A 27,305-nucleotide genomic window follows, 5' to 3' on the forward strand; every position below is an offset into this window, starting at 1 on the left:
ATGGGGATATCATTGACCAGGGCTGCCCAGTGGACCATGGCCAGCTCTAGTACTGGCAAACTGGCATTCACACCAATGAATGAGTCCTTGTTGAAAGAAATCCTGCACTTTGTGGAGCACTTTAGTTCCCAACACCCACAGGAAGCTGAACATGTGTTTGAGGAGCCACTCCAGTGGAGTACCACTTTAGTGGCATCTGATTTCAAAACAGACTACGACATCAGGTTGGTCTAATCATGAGGTGGCTGGCTCTCAGTATTATGTGTCTGTCCAGGATTTGCTGTCACCATGGTGTCCAAATGTTTTTACCTTAGACATACTCAAAGCTGCACGTGGACTGTAATTAATTTGTTTTTCAGCTTCAGTAAGATTGAGAATGTTCCACTGTATTTCATCAGAATGTCTGCTCTACTTTAAGTGTGTGGTTTCCTTTGTGTCTCATAGTATGAACCTGGAAAAGTACAAAAACAAAGACTCAGATCTCCATTAAGCATTTCAGACAATTAAAGTTTCTGTTTTGTTTTATTTCCTACTCAGTGACTCAGATGTTCAGTCCCACGAAAGAGATAGTGAGGACCATCCACTGCTGCAGCTCTCTCCACCGACTGTTTATGTACGCAGCTTCAGCCAGCTCTCTAAACTGCTTCATCTGGCAGATGATAAGAAGTTGGCGGAGGTTCGGGCATGTCTAGAAGGTAAAGTTGAGTCCAATTTGCATCCCAAGCAGTCCAACCACCAGCATTCCTCCATAACCCACAGACTTAATTTGTTTGTCCTCCTTGTTACTCTGTACAGCCATCCAATTATGCCGCCATTGGTAATTCTTTACAGATATGCATTTACTTTAGGGCCACTGCCAAGAAGAGATAAAGTAATATATATTTCTTTGACAGATGGATACATGATGAATATAGTAATACTTATTTCACACTGCCAGTGGATTTGTTATGGAGAGATAATATTAGCTTAGCTTGTTAGAAAAAAACAGAGTACATTCAAGACCAGCTGTTTTGATAGATTAAAATGAATCCAACTCACCTCTTGTGTTGTCAGAAAACAGAGAGCTCGTGGTTAGGATTCTTGGTAGGAGCTTTGCCTCTGGCCTGGAGAGAGAAGCCCGTGCTGATGCAGTAAGTGTGGTAGACAGAAAGGAGGAAGGCCTAGCCAACGACTTGGGGGTCAAGGTCAAACTGTTTCTGTTGTTCCAAAACGTGGACAAACAGATCCTTGAAAACCTTCTTAAAGAAATATTTGATATTTATTTGTATTCAGTAATCAGTTATTACACAGACTGTGTAAAAAAGCTCCATATAAAATCCACAACTTTTATAACAAATAGTGATCAAAGAGATTTTGATGAAATGGTGATTTTATTTTTAAACATATAAATTACCCTCTCACCCCTGCGTGCAGTCTTTTATGCTTCAAGCTTGGGTCTTCTACCAGCAGCCTGGGAGCTTGAGGTTCCCATGCAGTATCTTTGCTGTTCCTAGGACTGCGCTCTTCTGGAGAGAGATCTCAGATGTTGTTCCTGGGATCTGCTGGAGCCACTCCCCATTAGCATCATCATTGAGATTCAAACTCATCCAAGATTTTTAATAGATACATTTATGGTATCAATTTCAAACACCTACATGGCTTTGTTCTTGAGTTATCACATCCACAAAATTGGGTGTCCACTTAGCCCAACCACTGGTCTGATGGGGTGATGACAATACCTGAGATTTTTTTTCCCATCTGCGTTTTACAAAGGGTAAGAATAAAGCACCTAGGCATGCAGACTGCTTCTGCAAAGCAGTCTGTGAAAGAATGTGTTGCTCAGTCTTTTCCAGCGTGCTACTGGATGCTATATGTGCATAGTCAACTGTGATTGGTATTATAACAAACTGGAAGCAATTGGGAATGACAACAACTCACCCATGAAGTTGCAGGGCATGTAAAATCCCAGAGTATGGTGCTATTATGCTGAGGCACATAATGTGCAAAGGTCACCAACTTTCTGCAGAGTCAATCACTAAAGACCTCCAAAACCATATGTGGTCTTCCATTTACTTCAAGAACAGTGCGTAGAGAGCGACATGGAATGGGTTTCTATGGCTGAACAGATGCATCCAAGCATATGTTGATGCAGTGGTGTAAAGAACTTCCCTGCTGAACAGTGAAGATATCTGGCACAAATCAAGTTTCTTTGACTGGCAATTTGATAGATAAGTCTGGGTTCAGCAGTCACCGGGAGATCAGTACTTGTCTTACTGAATTGTGCCAAGTGTACAGTTTGGGGGAAGGGAGGATTATAAAAGGAACTCTTATGCTTCAGTATACCAAAACATTTTGGACAATTTCATGCTCCCAATTTTGTGGGTACAGTTTGGGGTTGGCCCATTGCTGTTCTAACATGGCTGTGTACCTGTGCACAAAGCAAGCTCCATAAAGACATGGATGAGTGAGTTTGGTGTGGAAGAACTTGACTGGCCTGCACAGAGTCCTGACCTTAATCTGACAGAACACCGTTGGAAGAAATTAGAGCATAAACTCTCAGTCAGGCCATCAATGTCTGATCTCACAAATACACTTCTTGAAGAATGGCCGAAAATTCTCATAAAAACTCTTAAGCTTTGTGGAAAGCCTTCTCAGAAGAACTGAATCTGTTGTTGCTCCAAAGAGTGGACAGATATCATATTAAACCATATGGATTAAGAATAGGAGGTCACTCAACGTCATATGCATGTGAAGGCAAACAAGTGAATATGGGCAATATAGGTGTATCTGTTAGATTCCAGTTTTGCAAGTCATTTTTCAGTCACGCTATTTGCTTCATTGCAGCGAATTTATCATGCTCATAAAAGCATTCAGCAGCATTTATCACACACCAAGTGATAAATGCAGTCTATGTCTCGTGTTCTCTGGTTAAAGTGACACCTTCTACTTCCAAAAAAAGTACTCTCCAAACCAGCTTTGAAAGATGATGTTGTCACTACATGGCTTAGTTTTTTAGTGAATGATTTATATTACAAGTAAAACCATGGCTCAGCCTTGGGCTCATGCTGTTCTCCTTAGAATAGTATGTCCTCTTTAGCGGACCAAACACGTGATGATGTCACCTTTTCCTTTTCCTTCCTTGGGGACAAACCTGTTGTGAAATGATATCATGCTGCCCTTCATACCTTAAACAATTTTAGGAGTTATTTTCCTGTTTATTTTTATTCATCTATTTATTTATCTATTTATTTTTGGTGGGGGTGGGGCTGTGGTGCACCATCTTGACAGGTGCAGGGTGAGATTTGCTACCTTGTGATTGAGCCCTGTGCCAGTGAGACCCTCTAAGTCACCTGCAGCACAGCTGGCACAATGTGCTAAAACTAGGTTTAAAGGCATTGTGATCTACATTTTGATCTTTTATATTTCTATCCAAACATACAACATAGTCACATTTTCACACAAAGCCAGAAAGCAAGGAAACCAATTACACAAATAACACAAAACCTTTAAATTATGTGCCTTCAGTGACTGTTGGTCAGTCTTTCACATCAGCTTGGAGGAATGAAAGTGGAGCTGTAACTCCAGGATGTTGAGTCGGTGGTGGTGCGGGGTTGCGGGTGTTATATCAACTTCTTGAAGTGTTTCCACATCATTTCTGTTGGTTAAAGATCAATACTTAAAATACAAAACATTATCTTCATCCTTCTTCGACTATTCTCTGGCAAGATGGGATTAGTGCCGAGATGCTTGACCCACTTTCTCTTTATGTGTAATTCAAGGAGAACTGTCTTAACATTTTCCATTAGAAATCACTGATGCAATTCAGAAGATCCAAACTTTGATACTTCCACCATATTTCACAGTTACAGTGAAAGTCATTCATTGCAGTGCAGTGTTTTCCTTTCATGGAACAGAATGATTTTCATTTAAACCAGCAAGATCTATTTTGGCTTTGCATTGTTCCAGATGTCTTCTGGCTCGTCCATGTGACCTTTCAGAAACTACAGTTTCTCATTGGGGTGAAGTCGCTTTCTTCTTGTGGTCATGAAATACAAACCATTGTTGTTTAGTGTTCTCCTGATTATGGACACATGGACACTGGCCAGAGTTAAAGAGATCTTTAGCCATTTAGAAGTTACTCTGGCTTCCAGTTTTACCTCCCAGTCTACCAAAACCCCCACTGTTTAAATAACGTTGGTCTGTTAACCACTTCTGTGCAATAGAAGATGGGCTTCAGTTTCTTCCATTCATACACAGACTGTCATCATCAAAACAGGGTGATCACTGACACCTGTTTGTCATCCCATTTATTGCAATTGATAATTCAAATTTTATCTTTAAATTTAAATAATTTTCCTTCTGCAAGCACTGGATTGCTTTCCTGGATTTAAAAAAAATGTCATTTATAAAATCTATGTCTCAGTTCTTCAGTTGTCTTCTATTTAACTCTTTTTAGAAGTCAAGTAAAAATTCTGTGATTGGGTTGTATTTAAACAGAAATTGTCCACAAACTTTAACGCTCTATTATTATTAGATTTTCTTTTAATCTAAGCAGAAATATTTTAGTGAGTTTAAGACAAGACTGCAGAAAGTACATTATTATAGCAACAAACAAACAACGTGTGTGACACATAGCAAAAGAGCTTAGACAGTATTAAGTTGGGATGCATAAGCAGTTTCTAAAACTACCAGAACAAAGCAAAGACAATAAAGAAGCAGATGCATTCAGCACAAGTGCTATTTTCCACACCATTAAAAACTGACACCAACAGTAAGCTCTTCTGACATTTTTAAGTCCCTCTGTACATTGTTCCAGCTGGAAGAGGCAGCATATTGCAAAAAAGCACAGTGCAAAACTATAATCAGATATGAAGCACTGTGCTATGCTGTATCTTCACACAAGGCTATTCTGTAAGAACTGATTAAGACACAATTAAGACATTTTAAAATATATTGAATTGCTCAAGAAAACAAAAAAACGTATCACTGTATTTGGATGCTGGAACTATATCTGATATAAACAGATCAATGTGCAAAAGTTTTTTAAAATTTTCATTATTATTACCAAGAAGTCAGACTTGTGTTTGTTTAGAGTGGCCTTGAGGAGTACTTCTCCAGCCCTTTTAAAGTTTTTCTTTGCACATTGGCTGCTTCTTTTGTCATTTTTAGTCCAGTTCTTATACTTGGCCATTTTTGAGTAATTGTGTTTTGTTTTGTGTATTGGTAGGCAGCTCGACACACCACATTCAGAAAAGTTAGGAAGGTGAGAGATGTGATTATGGAGGCAGAGAGGTATAAAAGTGAGTGTATAGACATCTTAAATAATGTACTTCCATGTATGTTTGCACAAGTTACATAGATTTCCTATGTCCTAGCAAAATATGAAGAAATTGGAGACTCTTGCAGTCTTGCACAGTACCCTGTCTGGTGAAAATATTGACTTATTGGCCTCCCACAATGCAACTCCCTCTTATCCCGTTATTGTAAAGAGAGCTTCTTTCATGCTTTGCACTCTTTTCTATTTGAGGATTTTAGTCCACCAGTGACTTAGCTGACAAACTTTAAGACTCCTATTACTGTTTCTTCAACTGAAAATGGTTCACACAAGTTCACCCTGAAACTGAAAGGGTGAACTTGATGCAAATGAAACCTCAAAGAGGAGCTTTGTCATAACCGAATTCAGCAACTTGTATGATTTTACACTTCCTCTGCTTTCAGATACTTGGAGCTTCTAGCTATTCCAGCTGACATGTGGGCCACATTAAAATTGTGGTTTTTAGAATTAATGAAGCTGTTTTTCACTTTGTTTTCACAGGGCATAAAACAGCAGGGGCATGGATATGAGTGAACAAGTGATACTTACAAAGACCTGGTAACACTTCTGAAGAGCAGATCTCCACACTTTGCTGAGAACACAAACAACCAGGTGGAGTGGAATATAAGCAATTAGCATCAACACATTAAGGCTTGTCTTTTTATTTTAGCTGTGAATAATAACTCTCAAAGCAAAAACGTGTGGGTGCTGAAACGCCTCTTTGTCTTATGAACAAGCTCCTTCTCTCTAATACTTTGATTTGATTTCTGATGCTGTGTGACTCATATTCGTAAACAGAGTTCGGATTGTGTAATCAGCGTCTGTGCTCTTCCACGCTAGTGAGCTAGTGTCTGGTTGTCACTGTGTTGAAAAATTTCTGAATTGACCTCCTCCCTGTTCCAACATCAAAACAGCAGAGCCACATCCCTCCCACCACCTACCCCCTTCACACTCACACACACACGCTCATTTCCAGACATTGAAATCTGTGTGATTTATTCAGTAGTGCTATTTCCTGCTTTAGAAATTTGACGACATAACAAATAATGGACTCCATCTGCTCTCGAAAATCTGTTAATCATTTAAAAACATATTTTTTTTCTTACTTGAGCTGATGTTTGTTGGAAAATGTGGCATCATCACAAGCTCATCAGGTCCTTTGAAAAGCACTTACTGCTTACTGTCTGCTTTGCATGGATATCAGGTCTGTTTGAGGTATTTCATCACTGTCTAGTTTTTTATTTGTTGGCTGTCATTCTTATCCAAATAAAGTACGAGTTTAATTAAGAGCAATAGTATTTGCACAGCTTTTCAAAGCAAGAATCAAAAGTCGATCAGTATGAGTAATAGGATTTACAAAGATCAAACAGAATTGACATGTAAATGTATTTATAGTGTGGTTTTGCAGCACTGTGATACATATAAACTACATTTGAGATGAAAGCTGAAGTCATTTTAACAAAGCAAAATGTTTCTTTGAATAGTTTTTAATTTTTACTGTCGGGATTTATTTGGATGTTTGCTTTACATCTCATGCTTCAAACTGTCATTACCAGTTATTAATACTAATATTAGTATTACTACATAGAAATACTACACACTGGCAGCATGGCTCTGCGGATGTGGTGGATGTTTGTTGTCCGCCACCTCTTTCTAAATTTCCCAACGACTGTTGGATGGATTCCCTCAAAACACTTTACAGACTTTAGCACAATTCTGTTCAATATTATTTATATAAAACTAACAACAGGCTTTTTAAGGTACGTTATATTTATGACAAAAAGCCTACAATACTAGAGAGAAAAGTCCAACAATCAAAAAATCCCCTATAAACAAGAAGTCGGTGATAGTGGGGGAGAAAGAACTACCGCTAAACAGGAAGAGACAAAACCACACCCAGGGCAACAATCTACTGTGAAACTGTGAGGGGAAATGAGGAGAACAAGGAGATGAAGAAAAACACAAACTATGGTGAAAGAAGGCAAAGCGTATCAGAACCTTCAGCCTTTTATTTATCCAGTGAAAAGATGTATTTGTTGGACTGGAACAAAGTCCCATCAGGCTAAGCTCACTTTCTCATTCTCTTTGGTTTTCGTCTTGCATCACATTCAGGTCAAAGTTCTTCTCTTTTTCAGTACTTTGTTTCAAGAACAAATACCTGCCAAATTCTTTAAATTTCCAACAGACTCTGTTGCTCTTATCGTAACTGTAAATATTAGCACTGGAAGCAGATGGTTACTCTAATACACTGCATTGCCATTACCATTAAAGAGCTGTTCATGTTTGTAGATTTCTAGGCTACATCGGCGCAGTATCCCAAAAATGGACATGGTTTTAAACACAAGTTTGAAAAGTGATCTAATGTGGAAGTGTCTTAGAGCTGCATTGTTTCTAGCAGCCAGCAGGGGGCAGATCTATGGGAAAACATTCTTTTGCTTTCTCAATTTATGACCTCACCGAACACTTTCCTCATGTATTTATGGTCTTAACTGGTAGTTTCACCTCTTACTGAATAAAATATGATGTTCATTTTGTAAATTACAATTATTGTTAGAGTCCAAATAGACGACAAAGCAGGGTCTGCTTTTGGATATGACTACAGTGCGTTTGGGTGGTTATGGCGTGAGCCTGCAGTGTCCCTTAGTTTGTCACATCCCACCAGGGTTTGCCACATTCAGTTTTTTGAAGTCACAAAGACAGTGATGTGACAATGCTTGACTCCTCTCTGAGGTCTCAAAACCAGACTTTGCTAATCAGTCTAGGACAGGGGTCTGCAACCTTTAACACCCAAAGAGCCACTTGGACCCGGTTTCCACGCAAAAGAAAACACTGGGAGCCGCAAATACTTTTTGAAATCTAAAATGAAGATAACATTGTATATATTGTTTTTTTTACCTTTATGCTTTGTGTGAACAACTAAAGTAAGTAAGTAAAGTTTATTTATTATGCGCTTTTCACAGAGAGGCAGCCACAAAGCGCTGTACACAAAGATTAAAATAAACAATACAATCAATAGACATTATACACAATGTAAAAGATCAAATGTAAATAATGTAAAGAATATAAAATACGTAGATCAACAAAAGGCTTGTTTGAACAGAAAAGTTTTTAACTGCTTTTTAAAAGAATCCACAGAGCAACTAATGTGTGTTGCTTATGAACTCCATGAAGTGCTACAGAGAAAATTACATTTTATTTATGTAATTAACACATTTTGAACTCTTAAAGAAATATAACAAAAGGAAAGACACCCAGCTGAACTAAAATGATCCATGTAGCAAACAAAAACTGTTGTGAGCCGCCACCCTTATATTGCCTTTGTGCTTTTGGAGCCTTGACCTGACTTTTAAAAAGTAATTGGAAAAAAGCACTATGCTGCTAAAAAAGGAAAAATAGATATTTGCAAAATTCTGCCTAAATATGTATTTTACCTGGTTAATGTGTGTGGCGGGGCGCGGTCTGCAGTGCCGCTGCAGGGGAGGTGGACGCACCTTGGTTGTGTTGGTCTGTGTCGGGCTGTGAGCTGAAAAGCTACAGCCGGCTGTATGCGTACAGCAACCGTGTGTGAAAAGTGGTCAGTAAAGAGATGCTGAAAAGCGTGTTCATGGAAACATCGTCGGGTCTGCCGTGATATGTTTACAATAAGACTTATGGTCCCGAACCTCTGCGCACAGCATCTGCAAATCGGGGCTTTCATCTTTACGCAGGACTTTAAGCTGTCATCTGTGGGGCGGTGTTTGTTTTAACATAGTTCATGGTGGAGCTGCTGACATAATGTAGATCCGAAAATCCATAACTGGCCTACCTGGGGTCGAAAGTCTCGATAAATGCACGGCGTTTCGGCGGGTATACCGGCTTCCGCGAGTGTGACGCTTATTTTGAGCGGTGAAAAAATAATAAGATATAATTTTATTTTTATATTTCAAAATCACAATAATCTTCCATTTTAGAACTACAAGTTAAAAAAAGAACTAAACACAAATAAAATACACTTCAGCTAAATACTTCTCATTTATTTTCCCAAACCACCCGGAGCCGCAGTATAAGGACAAAAGAGCCGCATGCGGCTCCAGAGCCGCAGGTTGCCGACCCCTGGTCTAGGATCTGCACTTACTCTCAGTTTACACCAGCGTGGTGTTCCCTCAACTATTTTAGCTGATTGTCAAAGTGTCATTTTTTGGGGGGCTAAAGTGCATTTTTGCCTTTAAGAGAAGCACTATATATTCAGTGTACCCGTCACTTTTCTGAACAGTCATGTTTTCTTTTGTGTTGAAATGAAAATATGAGTTAAATTCTACACGTATTAGGTAAGACTCAATCAATCATTTAGATAGTTTTAGTCTTCATAGCTTTGCCTTTAAAAGTAGATTCTTCATATTTGTGGCATAATGGTGATGTCTGTATGTTTTCATACAGTAGGCAATGTAAAAGTGTTCTACGAAACCCATCATAGGGTTTATGATGACTACAATAAACCAATAAGAAGCATGGGGCTGAACTGTGTGAAAGAAAAAAAATCTATAACAAAGAAAGTTATATACACATATTCAGGCTTTTATGTTTCATGAGTGCTCTGTGAAGAATGATGCCTTTAGTCTGAACGATCTAAAAATGATGGACAACAGCCGTATAAATAGCTGTGAATGAGTGTGTGGAGGCACAAATCACTGTCAAGGTCTTTTTTCTCTTGGATTCTTTAACTCCTTTGATATGTGCAGCATGCAGTGTCCTGTAACTTTTGTCTAGATCTCTCTGCCTCTACTTCAGCTTAACCTTTTCATGTGATGCGGCTAAAATGCATCACATTGAAATCCATTTGACTTATTGCGGACGACATCAATCAAATCTATATCATCCATACAAGAAGTGAATAATTGTAGTCCTTCTTGTCAGTCTGGCCCATTGCAGTTTTAATTTGAGAAAGCAACAGCAGAGTCAGGAACACAGTCTTCCACTTCTCCGGCTCAGTTCCCTGATTGCAGAATGGAGCCCAAACCCAAATGACGATAGCCAAAGATAACAACACCTAATCTCCAAACATGTCTGCTCATTTTCAGTCTGAGGAAGCAGGTCTTTTTTAACAGTTCTATTCGATTGGACAGCCTCAATCAAATGAGCTGCGGCAGCCAGTGGAGCTGGTGGCTGCAGCGCAGGGAGGAAGCAGACTAGCCTTCTCTGTTCAGTGTTGCGGATTCATTTTGACATCACAGCGTGATTGGAAATGGAACATGCTGCGTGTATGCATGCACAAGATGCTTACTGAAAAACACAAAATCCTCGGGTTGTCAGTTGTTTTTGTTATTCACATCCTGAAATTAATACAGACTGCCTCACTGCCATAACCATTCACCAGCAGCTGCTGGAATTCTGACACTGACAGATGTTTTATGGCCACAGGCTTCACAATTTGTTGCCCTGCTGATTTTCCATCAGTATGGATAAAGTAATTAGATACAAATCTGCCCCAAACACATGTAAACATTTGGGGTTTAGGTTTTAGTAGTCGATTGCTTTATGAAAACGACAAATGAAGAAACTTGAAAAGTCCTAATGGTGTAATGTTACGTGCTATAAAAATATTTTTTTAACTTCAGATTTCAGGCGTCAGCCCTGCTTAGCATTTGTCTCTGGACCTGTACTGGTTTAAGGTTTGTTTTACTGCAACATGTTAAGAAATGTCGAGTGTTCCCTTCTGTGTAAGCAAATGGACTTTGTCCATTTCACATATAATGGAATTAAAGAAAGTTGGTTAGTCTAATAAAGTCAGGATGTGGGTCTGTGGTTGGGTGTATTGACTTATGTTTCCAATAGAAGGTCACTTTGTGTTTTATGAAAAACAAGTCTTTGGAAAAGTGATCAGGCAACTTGGCTCCAGTTTGTGCATGAACACAACCCAAAGAAATACGTTTTAATTCTTTTCCCCTGCCTTTAAAAATCTCGAGCTCCTAACAGCCAATGACAGACTGAGCTACTTCTGCAAAAGCAGGTGTCTGTGATTAAAAACTCTCCTGCCTGCAAACCTTTCATATGTGTCTTACTGGCGTTTGTGTGTAGGTTGTAAAGTTTGGTATAAAGACCTTGAAAACTTTACCTGAATAACAGTGACACAAAGGCGTTACTTAGCCCGAGCCAAGCTGTAAGGTTTTAGGTGAATGTCGAGAAACAATGAACTTCTTGACATTGTTCAGCCATTTAACCAAGAGAGACCTCTTCTGTGCAAAGCAATGAGAGTTTGTTTTTTTATTTCAATACCTCAATAAAGAATAATATTGAAAAAATAAAGATTTTTTCAAGTCTGCATAGGATTGAGGAGGGGCTTTTATGTGAATTTCATGTTTTTATTTGCCACATGTAGGGTTTTCCAGTATTCGCCTTCTGAGTAGCATGAGCAATTCTTTGTCTGACATAGATATGCGATGACTTTCCAATAATGAGACAAATCATTGCAAAGCGTAAGTGGAAAATACGCCACATTGACTGATAAAAAGTGAAATAAATGCGAAACAGATTAATCAGAATAGCTATTTTTGTTTTAATAAGCATAAACTTGACAAATTTACAGCCAGATTACAAAGCACTTCACAATCATATTTTGCTCATTCAGTTGCAAATTGGAAGAGGTATTTACACTCAGTCTTCAGCTTCTGGCTTTCCCCCTTACCAGCAGGATTCTGCAGTTCAGGAATTATCAACACAAAAGATTCAGCATGTGGAATCGGTTGATGGAGAGGAACAAGGCCAACCCCAGAGGTCTTACGAGCAACAGGAAAAGAATGTGCATGAGAAACTACAGCGTACACTCTACAGGGTAGACCGCGAGAAGATATATGAACCATGTCCACGATGGAGTGGACTTAGTGTCTTGTCTACATGTGGGTATGTGATAATTCCTCACGTAAGAAGTGTCCTGAATTTTTGTTGCATTGCAGAGATTCTTCTTGAATAGCAGATGAACTTTAGATGACCGTGATGCCAGGCCTTCAACACATGTGCTTAGTGCATCTGCCAGCAGTCACACATTATAAAGAGATGGTTATATGGTTTATAAATTTAAGGGCAAGTGCAAATATTCCTCATTACACAATAGTCAGAGTTAATAAATTCTCCATATAATAGAAACCCTTTCTGCTCAATTACAGATGCAAAACTTGGGGAAAAGTATGAGAAAAAATATCCCCAAAAGATCTATCACATATGGTCTTTGATTGATAAATAGATCTAGCAAGAGCTGAGCTGTTGCAGCTGTACCTTGTGATAACTGTACCCATTTGAGGAGAAACTGGCTCAAGATAAAAGTATCTCAATTGCTAAAAAAAAAAAAAAAAAAGAAAAGGAAAAAGAAAGTCTGCTGAGCCCTGTCTCGAATTGTTAAATAATGATTATGTTAGAAAAATAACCGTTTTCAAAATAGAAGCAGGCATAATGAGTCTTATTTCACATCATTACAGTAAAACAGAGGAAAATAAAGGCCGTAAGAGCTCTGAAGAGGATAAAAGAGTCTAGGACAAGGTGAACAAGATGAAAACAAAATTCTCTGTGTCTTTTTCACCTGCACACATGTCCTCCCAGACACGGTAAGATAGTTCGGTTTTGTCAGAACCTATAGAGGTTCCTTCTTGCACTGCAGCTGGGGTACATTAAACTCAGTAGAGGTTAGAAGTGCAAGGAATCTGATTGTATGTCTAATTAAAAACAAAGAGCTTAGAGATTAGTTTGAAAATACAACCAAGATAAACGTGTCTCACTGGCTAAAAAAATACCTGTTGAGTTCTTTTTTGAATTGTTAAATAAAGATTATGTTAGAAAACTAACCATTGTTAAAATAGAAGCAGTCATAATGTCTCTTATTTCACAGCATTACAGTAAAACACAGGAAAGTAAATGCCATGAGAGTTCTGGAGAGGAGAAGAACATTCTGAGACAGAAAAGCCATGACTAAAATGAAAGCAGAGGTTTCTGCATCTTCTTTACCCGGACACCTGTCTTACCAGAAACGTCCTTTTTTCTGAAACTATGAGGATTCGTTTTTGCTCTGCAGCTGGGGCAAATTAAACTCAGTAAAGGTTAGAACCGTAGAAGATCTGATTGTACGTTTAATTAAAACCAAATAGGTCAGAGGTTACTTTGAAAGTACAGGCAACAAAATGAAACAAATGTAAGTACACCTGTTGCCATGGTAACAAAAAGGAATAGCACATGTAATTTCTGATTGAGGGTAATCACAATTACGAATGGAGTTATAAAGTGACCCATGAACAGCACAGCTCTCTTATAATTGTCTAATGCAACGTGACTGACTGCCATCCTTGATGCAACAACAACGGCAGGTGACTACCCAAGAGTTACATCTCTGGCTCTGCAGGTCTTAGATAACATTTCTTAGATAACAGGCTGCAAGAGAAGGGCATTTCTCTCTAAAACAACATGGAAGCACAGTTTACTTTGCAAAAACTGCATATGAACAAACTGCCAAATTTCTGGGACAGAAAAATCGAACAGGTAATGTTTGGCCATAAAGCACAGCACCGCATTTGGAGAAAAACAAGGAAAGCATATTAGAACAAACACCTCATACAAACTATCAAACACTCTGGTGGTAGGTATGATGGCTTGGGCCTGCTTTGTAGCCACTGGATACCTTGTAGTCTTTAAGTTGGTCATGAACTCCTCTGTATATTAAAACATTCTAGTCAGTTAAAACACTAAAGCTTGGCCCAAACTGGTAAAGATGAGATTTTTAAAAAAATCTAAACTCTTGGCTGAATTTTTATTGTGACTTCATTCTACACTTAAATGCATTAATATTACATGTGGTCTAAGTTAAAGAATTTTGACTTATTAACCATCGGTTTGCTATTTTAATATTGACACAGTTTGTTATATACTCATACCCCCCCCCCCCCTCCTCCCCCTCCCCCAGTGAAAAGTGAATTAACTGGATGTTTTTCACCATTTGTGACTTCTGCTTTAAAAACTGTCAGCTGCTAAAATTGTTCTGAACAAGAAGCTAAGTAAAAGTTTTTTCCTTGTTTGGCTTTTCGCAGGTACAGCACATAAGCCATCTCCATACTTGAATGTTGTCTGTATACAAACTGCAAGTGTAATAAATCATTATGTCACTGACAGCAATCTTTGCTGATCATCATTTTCTATACATGCAATAAAGACTCCGGGGTGCATTCACTCAATCACACTCATCACCTCACATCAGTGTAGGCCTGACAGCCACAGGAAGGTCGTGTTCAGTGTTTATCATACTGTGTAGTGGAAAAAAACCCATCTATCAGCTAGCCCCGTCTGATAATACGCTCCCCTGGAAATGCTATTTGCATGTACCTGGGAACTGCGTCTCAGTGGGCCTATTTGAATGTGTACCAGATTTCATTGCTCTACAGTGCCCTATTTTCATGATACATTCATCCAAGTGGCCCATGCAGCTTTAAAACACCATCTGCATTTCTGTTTGCATCAGTATACAGCAAGAACTTTGACTCTGTATGATAACGGCTCCATTCCTCTCATGATATTGATTCCAATTTTATTTTCCTGCTACTTAAATTCTGTTAAGACCTGAATTTCAGTCTTTTATGGAATCTTCTTGTGTGGGATAACCAGCTTTATTTCCTGCTTAAAACACCAGACAAGAGATTTCATGATCTTAAATTCCATCCCTCTATTTATCTCTATTGTCTGTCCCAAACGTTTAGTGTTGTAATCTTTAGTCCAAAGCTGGAACTTTCCAGTGAGAGCTCCACTGAGCGTGAAGAGGAAGAGAAGCAGCCATATCGCCATCCAGAGACTAACACAGACCTGCCCTATGAATACTGGCAAGTCCAGTATTCAACTGGTCAAGTATCTCAAGGTATGAGAAGTTCACTCTGCACCAGAGATGGGCAGTAACGCGTTACTTGTAACGCGTTACTGTAATTTTATTACTTTTTTCAAGTAACGAGTAAAGTAAGGGATTACTATTGCAAAAACTGTAATTAGATTACCGTTACTTTCCCGTCGGAACGCTGCGTTACTGCGTTACTAAAACCGTGATTTTTTTGCGAGAATGTCTCATGACAGTGACATAAGCGAGTGCGACGTTCGTGACAACAGCTGTGTGCAGATCAACAATGGATCATATATCGAGTGCGGGAGAGAGTATGAGCGTGCAGCGTTTAAAGCGTGGAAGTACTGACCTTACTTTGAGTTTGATTCCATAAAAAGTGACAAAAACATGTCCGTTGTGTGTGGGAAGAAAACTTCTTTTTACAGCAAAAAAACCCCCCTTAACTTCCAAGCAAACACCGGGAGTGCGCTACGACGTAATGGGAAACTCACAGAGAAACTCGCGGATTCTTCCACTGACCGCTGCAGCACACCTGCACCAGGGTAAACCTCCGCCTACGCCACTCCTGCTTTACATGTGAAAATAGAGCAACAGGACCGCTAGTCTTTGACTTTATTTATTTTCTGCTGTGTTTTACTTGCATCTATTTGAAAGAGTGAGTGTAAACACAAAAAAATAATAATAATTATGTGCTGGAATGTGCAGAAAATAAGTTTAAATGTTAAACAAAATTCTTCCAGTCAGCGAATGTTGCATATAATTAAATTTTTGCTTGATGCATAAAGTTAAAAGGTTAAAACTAATAAAACAAGTTTTAAAAAGAGATTTTTCCATTTAATTACATTTTGTATGATGGATTATGCAGAAAAAGTAGAATTGGGCTGAAAGATCTATCTCTTTATCACCTATTCAGGTTGTAAATCATGTTTTTAAAAAGTAACTAAGTAATTAATTACTTTTGAAAATAAGTAATCAGTAAAGTAACGGGATTACTTTTTGGGGGAAGTAATCGTAATTAGTTACTGATTACCTTTTTCAAGTAACTTGACCAACACTGCTCTGCACAACAGTGTTTCCTTCTTCTCATGGATTTCATCCAAAAAGCAGTGAATTGAACTGAGCCACAGACATACTAGATCTTTTCCTGCTGTCTGTACAAGAATCTTGATGTTGACCTGAATCAGCATACAAATTTCCACAAACTCTCCACAATTGCATTTCAAGGAAAATAATATTTAGCCATGGATGTGCACCAGAACTTATAATGGGATATTTTCCGTTCACATAATTCCACCTGTCTGTTTTGTTCAATCACATCAAGGCACACTCAACGACAAAAGGGATGTCAGATGAAACGAAGTGTAGGTCGCTCCCATTTAAAACGGTGCTTTGCAGGGAGATGTTTATTGAAGTGGTAGACTCGGCTCGTGGATTCCTGGTTTCTGACACAGGCCTGTTTGGTTGCACATGCGAGCCAAGTGCACAGGGGGAAAGAGCTGTCTGACGGCAGCAGCTGTATGCATCGTTTGCCCACACCGCAGAAGCATAAAAATGAAATGCACTCGTGATAGGTCTGATAGGCATATGGTGAATATTAATGTGTCAAAACATGGAAGGAAAAGAAAAAGAGGACAGAATGACAATAGCCCAGACTGGCTGTGAATACCTCCGACCGCTTGACTTGAGCAATTACCCTGCCTCACTCAGTGGGCCCAGTTATCTGTTTATGTGCACAGCATCATTCAGACGATGATATTCAAGGAAGGTATTTTCCTGCATGCCTGTCTTTTGGTATTTAGCCGTAAAAATACCTCAAATGCTGTTTCAGTTGAAAGAAAATGAGTGTTATTTCAGTGTGTAACATTAGTCTAGATTTCATATTTTTACACAGTGTGGGATTTCCTGATGTTGCTGATTTGGCTTCCGAAGCCCATAGCTTGGTGCTAAATAAGATCATTCACAGTGCAAGTAAAACTTTTATAGAAAACACTGCCATAAAGTCCAAGCCCTGGTGAATATTTTTAGCTTAGCTAAACAGAATATAATGGAAGGAAATTCCCACTCTAAAAGCAGGCTGTTGCTCCGTTCCAGAAAAAAGAAAAAAAAGAAGAAGATGTAAACGATACGAAATTCAGATTTAAAAAAAGAAAAACAAAAAACTCTCTGGTTTTTAGATTTTGTGCTTTTCAGTGGGATTGTGGCACGAGCTTTAGGGTTGTGTGTGCAATCCTGCTTCAATACAGTGCAACAATGCTGTAACCAACATGTCCCAGCTTTCTATCTGTCTGGACACCACACAGCACGGTTATTTATGGGGTTTGTCTAGTCGTCATTTTATAATATCATTACCATCAGACACTGAAAGTTACCATGAGCCAAGTTAAATATCTGTTTTATTTTAGGAGGAGATCTTTTTTCTCCTTCTCCTTCGCACTATAGACAGCCATTTGTACTCTAGGATGTTTAACACGTTCATAAAGTCACACATGGATGTTCTGTTTTGTGTGTTAATGATGTTTATGTAAGAATATTTGCCGACGTGTTTGTTTTTGTACCTGCATAACGGTGACCTGTGGCTATGCTGTGGTAACATGATTGTAAGTGTGTATAGATGAAAACTTTAATTTACGCTCCTTATTTATTAGTTGTAAACTACCTGTATCTTAATGTGTTTATGCTTATAAAGGCTGTGCATGCTAGGACAAATTATTATAAACACACAGGCTATGGAAAAAATGCAGAGGAGTCAAAAGAAGAGCTGCTTTACTTATCGGGACTAAGCAATGTTAAACAAATACAAATACACTACAAATACACTAGCTGCTATCAGTTATGTTACACATATGGCTTTCTAAACACAAAGCAAATTTCACACTATCACAGATAAAAAAAATATTTTGTCTCATGTAAAATATGTTACCAGTTAACACATAAACTTTGTGCTGTAAAGATTTTAATAATTGTCATTTTAAAACAACAAAATTTGCTTTTTCATTTTTTCTTAACTAAATGTTTTTTGTCATTAGATTTTTAAAGTTTCTAAGGTGTCACTGTTAGAGCAGACTTTCTCCGTAGCTTTAAACACACACACACACACACACACCATTGTGTTCAGCCCTCATTATAGTTTCTCCCCCTCTGCTGGGCAGTCCCAGTACTACCAGCACTACTGCCCTGTGCTCCTCTAATGACGGCCGTCCTGCTAATGGCTGCACTGAAATTCATCTCCAGTGTGCAAAATCCCAATGTCATGTCATTTTCTCAGCAGCAGTGAATTTGGAGTTAATTATGTTGTACTGTGAATAATTATCTGCTCCTGATGCTGCTTTTAATAACTGCAGCACTCAGTTAAAACATTTGTGCTTTTAGTGCTTGTAATGCATTTATAGCATGTCTAATGTGGAGATTTATTTTTACAAGAAACATTGCATCGGCTCCTGAGTCAAGCAACTGTTCAGCTCAACTGGGCAAAGACCTGAGTCTTTGGGTTGCAAAGACTCAGGTCTTTGCCCAACATGTACTGTGCTCATTTTATGACTGCCAACCCTATTAAGTGATCGGGTTTTATATTACAGGAGATCAAATATGAGTCAAGAAACAACATGTAATCAGTCATTCTGTCCTTTTAGTACTCTTCCCATGAAAGAGATGGGTTTGCTCTCTCTATGTCTGCTGTAGACTGCACAGAAGTATGAAAACTGCTAAGTCTGAATCATTTTGTGTTACAATAATTGGTATGAAACACTGTGAGTGGCCCAAGTCCCCCTGTCTCCAATCCAGCATTGCTGAAACATTCCTATGTATTTGAGCACCATGCTTAATATGCATGTTAACCCCTGCTGAAAGGATGTTCAGGGAACACACACAAAAAGAGAAATATCCCACTGAGCCCTCCACACACACACACACACATACATACACAAACATACACACACACAAAATGTCTGAATGTCTGAGGTCAACAGGCTATCATTGACAGCACTGTTAACCCCATCCCAGCTCCCACATACTCAGTGCTGTGATTTATAGACTGAGAGAGGCTCAGGCAGGGCAGTCTGTGTCTGCAGTATCTAGTCTGCTGCTCCAGAGGAAACCAGACTAGAATAAGACCTCCATTCAGTACTGTGGAGGCTTCAGCTATTTAGTAGCTCAAGGCCGAGACACCTGCAGTAAAGGAAGAGAAAAAATGTGTAAAGCATCTTTATGTGGCTGATATCAAGTTCACCATTGGAGCTTGTGAATGCAATTGGATCCTCTACTGCTTAATCCCTTCTTAACCCATTTTTGACTGCAATTTCATCAGACATTATTATTATTATTATTACAATCATTTCTGTATGATTATTAATGAAGCTTATTAATTACATGGTGACAAATCCAAAGTGTGCTTAATAGGAAAGTGGTTGGGATGTATCGGTCCTTGGTATTTTAATACATTACCTAAGCTGTACAGTATATGTAGTATGAATTTATTTGTATTATGATCTTTTTTTATGATTTTTCCCTAGCCTCACTGTATGGCTTTAAACAAGTCAATGTCAAGGCAAGTTCATTGCCAGGTTGACCAAAGAGCTGTGCAAACTAAAAAAGGCACTTTTATCTTTCTTTTCCATGATTAATGCAGCTAAAAGGATTCACAATAATGATACTATCAGAAGTAATTCACATGATATCGTGCTTTGATAAAGTGTTTGCCGCTCTCTGAGTTTTTTGGCGGGGGGTTTGTTTGTTTTTTTTGCATATGTGCATATTACAAACACGTAACCTGTCTAAATACAAAATACAGTTTTTAAATAAAGATTTAATTTATTAAGGGAAAAAAAGTTTAAAGTGACCCAGGCCTATCTGACAAAGTATTTCACACAACATTGCTGTAAGAGTGCATTGATAACTCATCAAGGAGGCTATAAAAAACCCAGAACAGCATGTGAAGAACTTCAAGCATCACTGGTTTCAGTCAAGATCGGCATTCATGATTGAGCAAAGACAAAGACACTGGGCAAAATGTTCCAAGCCAAAACAGCTGAAAGGCTCATCTCACATTTAACAAAAACATCTTGAGACTTCTCGGAAAATATTCTGTGGTCTGATCAGACAGAACTTTTTGAATGGTTTATGTCCCGTGACATGTGGCATAAAACTAACAGCACTTCATAAAAACTACATCATACCAACATTCAAACATGGAAGTGGTAGCATGATAGTCTGGGGCTGCTTTGCTGCTTCAGGACCTGTGCAATTTTACGCTATTGATGGAACCATGAATTCTCCTCTCTACCAGAAAATTATGAAGGAAAACGTTGGATCATCGGTTTGTGTCTCAAAGCTCAAGAGAATTTGGGTTATGCAGCAGAACAATGACCCAACAATACACCTGCAAGTCCATCTCTGAATAGCTCAAAACACAAATTGAAGGTTTTGGAGTGGTCCAATCCAGACTTGAATCCAATTGAAATGCTTTGGCATAGCCTTAAACAGGTCGTTCATGCCTGAAAGCTCTACAGTATGACTGAATTCAATCAAGTCTGCAAAGAAGAGTGGACCAAAATTCCTCCACAGCGATGTGAAAGACTTGCCAGTTTGCCATTTATCACAAATGTTTGATTGCAGTTCTTACTGCCAAGGGTGGCACAAGCTCTTGTTAGTATTAGGGGTTAATTACTTACATAATGCCAGGTAGGTTTGGATAGTTTTTTTCTCTTTATAAATGAAATCATCATTTAAAAATTGCAATTTTGTGTTTACTCAAAGGCTCAGTCCTTAAAGAAGTTAAATAACTATTTGTAGCAAAGCAGCTGAGAAACATGCACAACGTTATTTCAGTCTGGTAATCACATAGAGGCAGTCCACCAAATCATTAAGCACTTAAAGTAACATTATTCAGTGTAGACACTGGAAAATCACCCTTCCACAACACAAACTGTTTTTGAATTCATACAACCTCTCCCATTATTATGCAGACTCGGCACAAAGCATCATGTAAACAGATTTGTAGTCGGACACATCAATGTAGTGGCAGCCAGCCTCTTTGAGTCATGTTCAGAGTGGTAGGAATCCTATAAAATGATAGCATCCATATCAATATGCTATAAGTATAGGTAAAAATATAATGTTATAATAATTTTTATAAGAGAAAGTGGAGGATCCACAATCGACCACAGGACAACACACTTCTTACATTTGTGAAATCCTCATCATCAATGAATGTGGGTAAAATGGAAGCTACAGCTTTATAATTTTAAATAAGCACCACTGATGTGTGTCATGAAATTACCTCAGCATCTTCTTTCTGCAGCAACAACGACAGTTATTAGGCTAATGATAAAAGACGCTGCTAAAACACCAACACCTTTTGTGTGAGAGACTTTAACATGATATCAATCTATCCAGTACTGTCGTTAATAGGAAAATTAGGAAAGTCTAACATTTGAAGATAATTCCAGAAAATAATACTAAAATAAACTATTGTTAATACTCTTAATAGTTATCTTTAGGGGTGCTCTGATAAAAAAAAAAGGGTCTTAACTCGCCTATGGCTTCTTTTCCTTTTGATATTAAAGACCTTTGCAGCCTACTGGTGAACCATGTAGCAGAATTTGCGTGACTGCTGTTGTTACACATTGTTGACTCACTTGTCTTTGCCCCCTCCAAACATGCAAACACTCACCAGGCCTCATGAAACAGATATTAAACTTGCTGGAACTACTTTGAATTTCTTGTTCTGAGGTCGAATGGTGGTTGAATTTGTTCCATCTTGAGCATCTGCCTGTATCACGCTTGGAGAAAGTCAAAGATCTTTCTCCATAAAAGCTTGTCAGATGTTGTCAGTATTTTAAAGAATGTCGACAATACTTCAAGACCAAAGCTACCAAAACTGAAAGCACATGATCTGTTTTTCTCCCAGCTTTCACTCCTAAACACAGCTTTTTTTGTTGTTTTTACAAGGTACGAAACTCGCCCGCCAAACCCTTTGAAGAGTGAGAGTGAAGGAGACAAAGGAAGCAGTAGATCCACTGCTGTTAATGGACAAATGGTTCACATTTAGGCTCGCGTCATGATATGGGGAACACATGTGCCTGTTATCCTGCTGAGTACTGCTTTGTGAGCGAGATATGATCAAACACTGAGACCGTGCTATAGGCCTGACCAGATCAGCCAGCCCCTCCAACAGCTGCTTAAAACTCGCTGTTTTCTACATATATGGGTAGCTGTTAGCAGAACATGATAGATTCATGTCCTGTTTTTGCGTGAAATAACTCGTGAAGTCTCACAGTTGTTTGTTCAAAGTTTGCCTCGAATCATAGAGGCAGCCTTGAAGTTACTATAGGATAATCTATCAGTGCCATGTTTTAATCAGTGCAATAAAGGGAGCAATATTTGATGGTTCACTTGCCAGAATATTTTAGACTGGACGCTTCAGTGACATGCCTGACCCCCAACCCTAAGCCTCCCTGAGCCTGGCTCCTCCAGTCTGCATGCCAAATATCCTTGGGCAAGATGCTAACCACAAATTGCCCTCCGATGCATTCATCGGAGTGTGAATGTGTGTGAATGCTTACTAGTTGCACTTGAGTTTAGAAGTGCTTGTATGAGTGGGTGTGATTGGGTGAATGTGGCATGTTGTATAGAGTGCTTTGAGTACTCCGGGAGAGTAGAAAAGCGCTATATAAGAATCAGTCCATTTACCATTGCATTGTTGTCGGGTCTTTACCTTACAATATAAAGCCCCTTGAGGCAACTGTTGATGTGATTTGATGATATATAAATAAAGCTGAATTGAAATGAATGTCAAAGCTGAATAAAACTTTTGCATTTTTTGCTGTGAACACTCAATGTCATGATGGAAACCGTTGTATGTGAACCAAGTTTGTTACATAACTGCATGTGATTCAGACTAAATACAGTCATAAACAAACAAAAACACCACCACTGCCTGCATTTAACCATCACAAAGCAAGAACTGTAACGCTGGTATTTCAAGTGCTGTAATGCTGTCATCATCCATCCACAGCTAGGACATTATGCAGATTTATGTAAAGAGTATACGAAAAAACCAACAAAAGCAAGTATTTGGACTCTAAATTTAAGGAAAAAACAATAAAATAAAATTAAGGTTCTGCAACTGCGGCGCATGACAGCATTTGACCACACATGCACTATTTTAAGTCTGTATTGTTTCTTTCTTCTGTTTTCTTTTTTTCTGTTTTTTGTGTACACATTGAAATTAAGTGGCAATAAAATCTAATCAGTTCTATTTCCTCTCCCATATTTGTCGAGGGGCTTGAATTTAGATCAAAGACCAGACTTTCCTCCCTCAAACCACTTGTTGACTGAGTAGTGTTGTAGTTACTAAGTTGCTAATCACTGGTCTAAATTGATTTGTGTGTATATAGCAACTGACAAAACACACAACTTTTGAATTCTAACTTAAAATTAGTGTCAGGGTTTCAGTGTTAATACTGTCCTTTTTTGCATGAAACCAGAGCACAGTGCTCTTTGTTGGCAAATTATTTCTTTCCATCAGTGTTAACCACGACAACGCTAAACACATACAGTACAAGACCATGGCATAAACAAAACAGCAGGAGTAGCATTATAAAGAGAAACAACACAATGAGTGTAAGAGGAAGGAGAAGTCCGGGGGAGTGGAGGGAGGCTTTTCTTAATGTTCAGTTATTTCCTCCTCTCCTACTTTTTAATTCATTTGTGTTTGAAATGATTGTTTCAGGATGGTGACCAGATAGTCACTGTTGACACTCTTTGTGCCATGATGGACTTTAATTTGATGCAGGAGTCATGCCAAATGGCTATCCAGGACACAGGTGGCCTTAAAGTCCTCCTTAACTTGCTGGATACAGATGAACACAAATGCAAAGTGAGTACCCATGACAAAGTTGGACCTGCATGGCCTGCTGGCATGAACAGAGCTGGCCATGTGTGCCAGCTTGTGTTTTAGTTTTAGAAACATCAGTGCAAGGCAGAAAGCATGCTGTTTAAAAAATGGGGAAGCAATTATTCTATAGCATTCCTAATGAGATGTGTGGGTTGGTGCTTTTCAACTTGGTTGTACTGCAACATTGTGGAAATGAGTATTTGGCTGCTAAAGACCACCTAAAGGCTGGTCTTTAGGTGGTCATAAAAGTCATAAAATATCATAAAATAAAATTTTTAACTAGTCATATTTAATATTAATGTGTGTTCTTGTGATTAGATCAGATCTCTAATCCATCGGTTATTCTTGACATGAGAGGCGTGCAGAGCATAGTGAAGATCCTGGACTCACCAGTCAAGGAACTGAAGGCCTTAGCTGCCGAGACCATCGCTAACGTGGCCAAGATCTGCAGAGCAAGAAGAAATGTCAGGTTATATGGTGGTATCAATAAACTGGTGAGTGTAAGCACAGTAAAATGTAAGTTCAGAGTGTGACATGGCTCAAGCTCTACAATCCCATGGTGAGGAATGCAGCAGGAAAAACACTGCAGACTTCAGCCTGATTTTTCTGTACTGGTAATTATGAAAAATCTCCAACAGTAGCAGATTTTCCTTGAAAACAGGTCAGCTTGTTTATGATGTAGTATTTTTTTGTACTAACTTCAGAAAACTTGAAAACGTTTGTGAAAATTTGTGTTTTATTCTGATGAAATCCATATATTAACATAGTTCAAAGGGTAAAAAAAATTTGTTGTTGTTTTAGCTTCCTTGAATCAAAGAATTATGTTCCCTTTTCACACAGTAAATGCCCGATAGTGGTCATCCAGTTTTTTAAAATTAGAAAGTGGGTGCTGGGTACCAGATAGAATGTCTCCTACATCCTCTAACCTGCATTCATGTTTGTTGACGGAGGGACCTTTGATTAAAGCCACCATGCCTTGTATATTTTCCTCAGCCCCAAATCGGATGTTCTCATGTACAAGTTGCTCACGGAGGCAGATTAATTTCACGCTATGCTACAAGACCACCTTTGAACTGTGCAGTCTGTAATAGCTTTGCCTGGTCTGTCTTGCTGGCCAGGAACTATGGATTTGAACACAGAATGATGGCCATAAATGGTCACACTGGGCTTTTCAGACCTAACATCAACATCTATCCTGACAGTTTTCCACTCCTAGCATCTCTGGTGTTTTCATCCTCTCAGACCCAGTGGTAATAGAACTTTAATTACACCTGTAATCAGGGCCAAAAACTTGCTATTTCCATCTGGAACCATCAATTATTACCCAAATCTTGCAGGCAAACGTTTCAGTTTAGTTCCTGAATTTATGTCAGTCTCATCGAGTTTCTATGTAGAGATTTTACACGGCTTTATCTGTCTGTCTACGTGTAAGTTTAGGGGTGTCTATATCTCCAATCAGGTAAAGCTGCTGGACTGCCTTCCTAATTTAGCCAGCCTGATTCCCAACCAGGAGGACGATATAGAGGTGGCCTGTTGTGGGGCTTTAGCATTATGAACCATTTGTAAGGCTGGGGGTATTCCTCTGCTGGGACCCCAGCTCAAGTCTCCACTTCAGAAAATGCTCATTCCAGTGACTGGCAACCTACAGGAATATGCATCAGAGGTGAGAGGGGCCTAGGATTGACAACAATTTGTCAAGTCATACTCTGCACAATAGTGTGATTCTATATTGAATTAACCATCTATTAAAAGTGTTAAAACATATACTGCAAAGGAAATGAGAAGGCTAACCATTTCCCTTTGTTTTTTATCGCACATACATTTATTGAAAGTCCAGAACCAACAATGAGCTGATCTTAATGACATGGATTATATGCCCAGAGTTTAATGTTCCTAATCCCTTTATACTCCTGAGTTGCAGTGTCATCAAAAAATAATTTAAAGACCTAAGCTGCATGTGTGACTTTAACATTTAACAGAATCTCTGTACGACTCAAGTGCTCAATAAATTAGATGTGAACCAATGTGCCCCAAGTAAATCTGTCTGAATTTCACTTTGGACCAAAGTGAAGGTGTAATCATGACCTACTCTAGAAGAGGTTGCTTTTCTTTTGCAGTCAGTAGCAGTTCCACACTAAAAGCAATACTTTGGCTTCTTTGCCTGCCTATCATTAACTTGTATGGAGCAGGGCATTGTTTGAACCTACCATCAGCAAACACTACTATAGCATCAATCAGCTAACTTGGATGATGACATGCTAAGAATCTTCATAGTCCTGGCTTGCTGTAGAGACTAGGCCATCACTCTGGTTTTAGCTGATTTGGGGGTAGTGCAGCAGGTGCAGCAACAAGCGCTACTCTGAAAACAAAACTTGGTGCATCTCCTGTAAATTCTGTTCTCCAGTGGTAGTTTGACAGAATTTCATCTGACATTGCATTTGCTTTTTTGTTCATCGACTTTCTTTGAGATGATTGAACAGAGGACACAATAAGACACTTTATAAGAAAGAAAAGGAAAAGATAAAGATACAAACACACTCAATGTTCAGATTAAGTATTAAGTGGTGAAATTGTCTGTCAGATGGACATGCTTCTGACATCAAGTCCATCAGAAGCACGAGTCAGCAGTTTTTGTATAATAGCTCTGACTGCCGGAAGGGGAGAACAGATCTGGAATCTTCCATTTCTGTCTTTGCTTGAATTAGTAAGTGCAGGCAGTGTTAAGAGACGATGATTCGATGATTGTTGGATACGGTCTTTCCATGAAGTTTTATTGATCCCCATCAAAACACATTTTTGAGACATATTAAAATACTCGGCTTTAAATAATAACTCCTGTCTGACAGGTTATTTCACAAGAAATCCCCGTTTTGTTTTTTATTTCATTAATTCTGCTTATATGTAAAGTTAATTGAAAAGTGTTCCCAGTGTGTGGTGGATGTTTCAAGTATTCACATTACAATCAGATAAGGTGCCTTTTGGCACCTTAAAAGTTTAAACTATTGTGATTTTATTATGTACACTTTTCTTCTATTAAATGCTACACACCTAACAGTTTAGACAGTGAAACTAAAACAACCAGTGATATAAGATTAACAAATATATTTTTGAGTGGCAGGGGGCTTGACTGAGCTGCGATAATGATAATAAAAGTCAAGATAAAGTTCAAAACTTCAGACCGGTGGTATCATTCATGGTTATGTGATCTGTTTATTTTTGTGTAACTACAGGAGAGCTACAGGACTGACATTCAGACTTTAGGCATGATCAAGGAAACCTAA

At 38.7% G+C, this 27,305-nt stretch overlaps 1 pseudogene; it reads left to right on the plus strand.

The window, feature by feature from the left end:
* On the plus strand, window positions 1-27,305 carry LOC148101209 (outer dynein arm-docking complex subunit 2-like; annotated as a pseudogene).

The sequence above is a fragment of the Neolamprologus brichardi genome, chromosome 9 (assembly GCF_056152115.1).
Source record: "Neolamprologus brichardi isolate AB-2024 chromosome 9, ASM5615211v1, whole genome shotgun sequence".
NCBI lineage: Eukaryota > Metazoa > Chordata > Actinopteri > Cichliformes > Cichlidae > Neolamprologus > Neolamprologus brichardi.